This window comes from Ictidomys tridecemlineatus, chromosome 10 (genome assembly GCF_052094955.1).
Source record: "Ictidomys tridecemlineatus isolate mIctTri1 chromosome 10, mIctTri1.hap1, whole genome shotgun sequence".
NCBI classification, from domain to species: Eukaryota; Metazoa; Chordata; class Mammalia; order Rodentia; family Sciuridae; genus Ictidomys; species Ictidomys tridecemlineatus.
Genome location: NC_135486.1, coordinates 144,898,858 through 144,905,722, shown reverse-complemented (window position 1 = coordinate 144,905,722; position 6,865 = coordinate 144,898,858). Strand labels below are relative to the sequence as shown.

The window sequence follows — 6,865 nt, the reverse complement described above, 5'->3', positions numbered from 1 at the left end:
CAATCCCTGGAACTAAAAAAAAAAAAGTTAGCTCTTGTGCTCCGGTGCGGGCCCCGTGTAGAAAACGGGGTCTCCAAGGACCACTCATAACCCGTGTTTTTAGCAGTATCTGTTCAGTCACCCACAGGTGGAAGTGGCCCACGTATCCATCGCCAGGCGAATGGATATACCCAACGTGGCCTGTCCACTTGGCGGAGAATTCTGGGGGCTGAGAGGAGGCTGCAGCCCCAGGGGCCGCGAGGACATTGCAAACCGGGCACCGAAGGACAGGAACGGGCTGGTGCCTTCATGTGAGGTGACGCTGTGCTTGAGTGCCTGCAGACCCAGGGTGGCCTGGGGGCTGTCAGGGTCACCGAGGAGGGGAGTAGGCCATAGTTTGCTGACCCTCTGATTCAGGGTGAGCTCCTGGCTGCTGTGTCCTTGGGGCTGGGACAGGTGGAGAAGAGAATGGCACCAGGCAGGACAGGCACCTGCCCCACCCGCATCGTGACCCCCCAAGGTCGACCTTGGTGTCACCTGGCAGTGGGTGGCAGCAAGCCCCAGGTGCCCCAAGGGTCCCCATGTCGATGCCGCCTGCCCTCCCCTACCCCAGCCGTCTTGGAGGGAGCACCCAGGACGGGGACCCAGCTGGGTGACCCGCAGTCCCAGGGATCCCAGGCAGCCAGGCCAGGCGGGAACGTCCCTGCGCTCCTGACGCTGTGTCAACGTGTGTCTCGGGAGTCCCTTGGCACTCCAGCAGGGCACCCAGAGAGCTCAGAGGTGCTGGTGCCATCGCTGTTGAGCCTGGACCTCAAAGGGCAATTGACCTGGTTACCCGCCCGCCCGCCCCGTTTATTGCTGTGAACACACTATCCGCGCACGGAACACCATCAAGAACCTAGCTGTAATTTAAAAGGCTCTGTGGGAGGACCCTGGTGGCTGAGAAATAACGCATTTGCAGAGCAATAAAGACTCGAGCGGATCAGCACAGCTCAGCCTCCTGGCCTCCTTTATGCATCTGGAATCCCAGGAGGTTCCTGGGAGGCCGGGGGTGGGGGTCTGCCCCCGGTGCTCTGGTTCCCTGGCCGGGCCCTGGTGAGATGAGAGGGTTCTGTTTCTGATCTCTGGGGTCTTGCACTTGAAGGCCGGTTCCACCGGGGGCTGGAGGGGCACTTGGAACCCCCTCTCTGAGCCTCACCTTTCCCACCTGTAAAATGGGCTGGTGCGGCTACTTCCCAGGTCCTGCTGAACGGATGACAACTCACGGCACACGGAGGCAGCTGGCCCTGTGTCCACGTGCCGTCTGTGGCTGCTTCCAGCCGCCAGGGCAGAGGTGAGTAGTGGCCCGGGAGCCCGTTCCGCTCCCAAAGCCCAAACCACCTGCAATCTGTCCCTTGACAGGAAAAGCAGGCCGCCTGCGTTCCCGGATCAAAGCCGAAAGCACCTGCCGCCTACGTCCAGTGCCTATTGCGATATTCCACACATCTCCCATGGCCTTCCAGACTGGTGAATGGGAAGAGGTTACAGATTTCACTTATTTTTGCAAGGGTTCGGCTGACTTTCGGGGATGGGGTGGGCGGATGGAAAGGTCAGGAGAAAAATACTCTGTCGGCAGCTCGTTATGAAACCACCCTCCAGCCTGTGCCCCAGATACACCCCCTTCCCGGGGAGGAGGACGCTGGGCGAGGCCGGGATGGCCGGACACGTGCCAGATGCCCACCAAGTGTTTGTTGAATGACTAATGGATGAACAACGACGGATCTGGAGCTGGCCTCGCACCTGGAGGCTTGAAGATGAGGGCAAAGAGCTGCTGCCTGCCCTCGGCTGCCCTTTCCCCTCACAGATTCAGAACCAGGTGACACACATGGTCCCCCGAAGTGGTACTGAAGAGCCCCTGGATTTTGCCGACAGGCCACCTGCAGTCTGATTCCTAGAGAGTGGAATCAGACCCCCACCGGATACCGGATCGTCCTTGAACAATGCTGGTGCGGAGCTGGTGACTGCCTGCCGCCTCCAGATTCTAATTACACCTCTGCGCCTCTCGGGCAGGAAGCGGCCTTTGCCACGGCGCCCTTCACAGCTCCTCGGAAACCCAACTCGGCTCGGATAATTACCTGTGTGCGTCCGGAGGCCGTGAGAAAGGCTCTGGAAACGGATTCACTGCTGGTCAGGGCAAAGGGCATTGATCCCCAACCCCGGACTCCACCCGTGCCTTCCACCAGGTCACCCAGGTGGGCGTGGGAAGGGAGAGCGCAGGGCAGGGGCCACCCCGGGTCGGCCAACCTGCGGGTGAGAAAAGTCCATCTGGAGGAAAAATGTCTCTAACTTGTCTCCGCTCCACACTGGGAGTGGGGGGAAACGCCGGGAAGCATAGCTCTAACTGTAGAACCGTAATAATAATAATAATAATAGGTTATTTGCTGAGTCCTGTTATTTCCACCTTATGAACATTAAAGTTCGAGATGCACCAGATTTCACACCGAGTAACGTGGCCGCGCATCCTCTGATCCTTTGTCTCTTAAATCCGGGATTCCCCTGGAGTTGGTCTTCCTGTTACGGTCTGTGTGGAGCAGCCACTTGGATGCTGGCCGCCCCCAGATCCGCCTCTTGCCAGAGTCCCAGAACCTACCCTCCGTGGCTCAGGACATCTTCTCGGTGGCCTCGAAGCCCTAAGCCCCAGAACTTGGGAGCGTGACCTTCTTTGGAAACCGGGTCCTTGCAGGTGCTAGAGTTGAAACGAAGCCATTGAAGTGGCCCTGACGCAGTGTGACTGTGCCCCCACGGAAAGGGGAAGTTGGGCCCGGACACCCCCCAGGGGAGAAGAGACAGGCCGGGGGAACTCGCAGGTGGAGACTGGGGTGGTGTCACTTCACGGCAAGGGATGTGGACGGCCGTCAGCCACCAGCTGCGGGGAGAGATCCTCCCCTGGGCAGGAACCCAGCTCGCCGACTCCTTGGTCCCGGGATGTCCGGCTTCTGAAACTGTGAGATTTGGGCTGCTCGCCCACCCGGTCGGGGTCATTTTGCTCGGGCAGCTGCAGAAAATGAATGGGCCAGGGACACGGCCGCTCGGATGGCCCGCCAGCTTCGGCTGCTCGATCCCACCCCCTCGGCCAAAGCCAGGCTTCTTGTCTTATCCTCCACGTCGGTCGGAGATGCCAGCACTGATCAGTCCCTGCACCGGGACGTCCTGCTGTCTCCTAGACCCTGCTGGCCTGGGTCTGGGTCCGAGGGCCTCCCTCGGCCCCTGTGTCGAAGCAGGACGCTCAGAGGTGAGATGACCGGGTTGTGAGAGCTCCAGCAGGGTCAGTCCCTCCTTGTTTGAACCCTTCGGGTGGCAGCTGTAGGCAGGTGGGGCGTGGCTGGAGGAGAGGGGCCACCGTGGGCCTCCTTCCGGGGACCCCTTTGGCTGTCTCCGATTCCTGGAGCGGAGCACTCCCTCACCACACCCCTCCGCCATGATGCTCTGCCTCACCTGGGCCCCAGCAATGCACTCCGCCGACCATGGACGGAACCTTGGAACCAAACCAACTCTCCCTCCTCCGTCCCTCGCTAATGATTGAAAACTGGAGGCCTCCATTGAAATGCCCAGATTCCCAGCTTCCCTAGAGACCAACGGGAAGACCCGGCCACCTGGTGTGCGAAGCTCAACCTGGTGCCCACGTGGGTCTCCCATCAGGCCCTCCTCCCGCGGAGGTCCCAGCCCCTGTAGCCTGTCCAACCCCGTCAACAATAGGGACAGGATGTGCGGGGCCAGTTGCAGCCCTCACCAGGTAAGTGGGGACAAGATCTGAGAATCCCCAGCATGAGGAGAAACCCGACTGTCCCCAGCTCCCTCTCAGAAGCGTCCCCACCTCTTGGTGACTTTGGCCCCTCCTTCTCCCCACACGATGGAGAACAACGGGTGTGGTGGTTAAAATACCCAGTTGGTGACACCCAGGAACAACTGGGACTCGGACAGAAGCTGCTCCTTAGAGGACCCTGGGCATGCCCGGGCCAGTCTGCTGCATTTCTGGGCACGGTCGCAGGCACTGGGCAGATGTGAAAGCTACGATCAAGCCTGAAAGCTACGATCAGGAGAGGGACCATCCTCAGAGGAACTGCTAAGAACGCATTTGTCATCACGCCATCCCACTCGGTATCCTGAATGCATGATTCCTGCCGTGACCCAGCACATCTTGGAGGACGGAGAAACCCAACAGTCCCTCTTGTACGTACAAAGAATACTGAGCGGCACAGAGATGGAGGTCCTCCAAGTTCAGAGACTGCTTCCTAGCTGTGTGGCCTTGGGAAGGTCACTCGACCTCTCTGAACCTCATTTGTAAATGGGAGTACCAGCTCCCCGGAGGGATGAGAGGACCAGAGAGGTTTCACGAGGCACCATGCGTAGCACACAGTAGGTCTTAAAAAATGTGCAATGATCGTGGAGATCCAGACTGCAGACTCCAGGCCACTGTCAACCCGCTTAGTCTTGGGAACAGCCGAACAGCTCCATCAGACTTTTCCGAGATCAGGATTTTCTTTCTGAAAACCCAGAACATGTTTAATTTGGAACATCCCTTCCAGAACCGGATTGGAACACGCTCTTCTCCGCACTAAAACAAAGCGATGTATCAAACTGAGCAAGAGGGGCACTACTTTTCCATGACTTTTTTTTCCCCCCGGAAGTGTCTCCATTTTCTCATAACGAGAGATCATTAAAATAACCAGGAGACCAAATGGCACCGAATTAATAAAAATGTAGATGGAACGATCCTCCGTCACCTATTTTTGCTCAGTCGCAGTCGAGGAAGGCACTGATGAAACTGCCGGCAGAGCGTCATGGCCGTATTCACGAGGACGGTGCCATGCATCTTGTTGTGATAGGATGATGACAACACAGCCTTGCAGACGGACGTCTCCCCGTGGGCTAAGTCGGCATTTACGCTGGGTTCCTTTCCCCTGGGGTGGAAGCCTCCTGAGGGTGGGGGAGGAGAGAAGCTGGTTTATTTCTGTATTTATCGTGTGGCTCAGCCTGGGGGGGGGGGGACGTGTTTGTTTCCACCGACTCCAAACCCAAGAGCGGACTCCACGGACTCCTCCTGGGCTTATTTATCCACGGGCCCATCAATTCCTTAGGGGCTCATTCATTATCCATGGGGAGTCGGGGGGCCCACGTGCTGAAGCCCAGGTATCTCAGGACCTGGGAGGCTCCCAGCCAAGCGGGAAGGGCAGAGACGGGGCTGACTGGTTACCGTCAGCGGGGACCCTGAGCCTTGCGGAGGCTGAGATAGGAAGGACCATACGGTGTGCAGGTGGCTTTGGGAGGGAAGATCCTATTAAGCCCGCGGAGGTGAGGGACGTGGGTGCGGGCCAGGCTCTGCGTGCGAATCCTGACTGTCACTCACAAGCTCAGCATTGTGCTCCTCCAATCCCGCTTCTCCTTTGCAGTTAGCGGGAGGGGACCGCAGAACCCGCCTGCGTTGAAACGTGGGCTCTGAGCGGGAGCCACACCCCACCTTTTGAAGGATCCCCACAGAACGGCTCCATAAGCACTTATCATAAGCATTTCTTAGGTGAATGGCACGGAGTCCCTCAGGACAGAGGAGCGGCTGTCATTTAGGATCTCCGCTTGGCCCGGGAGGATTCAAAGTAGGTACCTGGCCGGTGGTCACCTGACCAGCCAAGGGCAGCGCCAAGGTGAGGGCCAGGCTGCGGCACGTCAGCACGCACTGCTTACCTGCACAATGCCGGCACCGTGTGTCCGGGTGTCATCTGAAGCAAAGGTCCCAAAGCACCCACGGGGGCAGGGCCGGGCAGGAAGGCCTGGCGCGGGCAGGTGGCGGCTGGCCCAGTTCAGTAGCTCCCCTGGAAAGCTCCGGACGCCCTGGCTGTGGAGAGTCCAGGCCCAGGCTTGTCTGCCCTTCTGATGGTGTTTATTTATTTATTTGTAAGAAACCTGAGTGTCTGGAGTCTCTTGCTTTAACTGACAGCTGATTTAACTGAAAACAAATAAAAGCAGAGCACAGTGTGGACCCTCCCTGGGAGCTGTGATCTGAAGCTGGACCTGGCTGCAGGCCACCTGGCGGGTCAGGCGCCCGCAGCTCCCTCCTTCCTCCTCTGTTCCGCTGGGGCCTCCTGCCCGTCCTGCAGGCCCGCTGCGGTCACAGGCTGCCTCCTCCAGGCCCTGCTGGGGCTGCAGGCTGTCTACCATGCAGAGGGTCAGCGTCCACCCTGCGTGGAAGCCCGTCCTCTCCCCGAGCTCTGAGCGCCTGGAGGTCTCCCTGGGGCTGGCAGGGGGCAGGATGCTCACCCACCGAGCTGCTCCTGCTCTCCTTCTTCCCTGGGAGCTGGGAGAGGCGCGTCGGAAGGGACAGGGCCTCGGCAATCCACCCGCTAGCTGCCAACTGCGTTTACGAAGTGGCCGTGCTCTGCAGGTGCCAGGGGAGGCCAAGGGCCGGCAGAGCAGGGAGACAGGTAGAGACAGGAACCCTGACGTGGCAGATGGTGGAATGGCAGGTACTGAGGCCACGTGCAGCGCCGTAGAGGGGAGGAGCCGTGCCCGAGGAGGTGCCCGGGAAAGCGGCATCGTCATTAGTAAATCAGCAGGTGTGGGTAGGATCCACCTGCCGAGAGGGAAGCCAGAGAGCATCGTCACCTTCATTACTGCCACCACCCCCTTCGAAACCCCACCATCACCTGCACCACCATCCTCCACCATCCCCCACCATCTCCCACCATCCCTCATCACCTACACCACCATCCCCCACCATCCCCCACCATCCCCCACCATCCCCCACCATCCCCCACCATCCCCCACTATCCCCCACCATCCCCCACTATCCCCCACCATCACCACCTCCATCACCACCTCCATCACCATCCTCCACCATCCCCCACCATCCCCC

At 59.5% G+C, this 6,865-nt stretch overlaps 1 long non-coding RNA gene across 1 annotated transcript; it reads right to left on the bottom strand.

Annotated features, from left to right (window-relative positions):
• Nucleotides 1–2,392: 2,392 nt before the first annotated feature.
• LOC144367599 (uncharacterized) lies at nt 2,393–6,585 on the bottom strand. Its single transcript, XR_013427165.1, has 2 exons — nt 5,698–6,585; nt 2,393–4,935 (listed from the first exon to the last, which is right to left on the bottom strand). It is a non-coding gene; the product is annotated as an uncharacterized LOC144367599 (long non-coding RNA).
• Nucleotides 6,586–6,865: the final 280 nt, after the last annotated feature.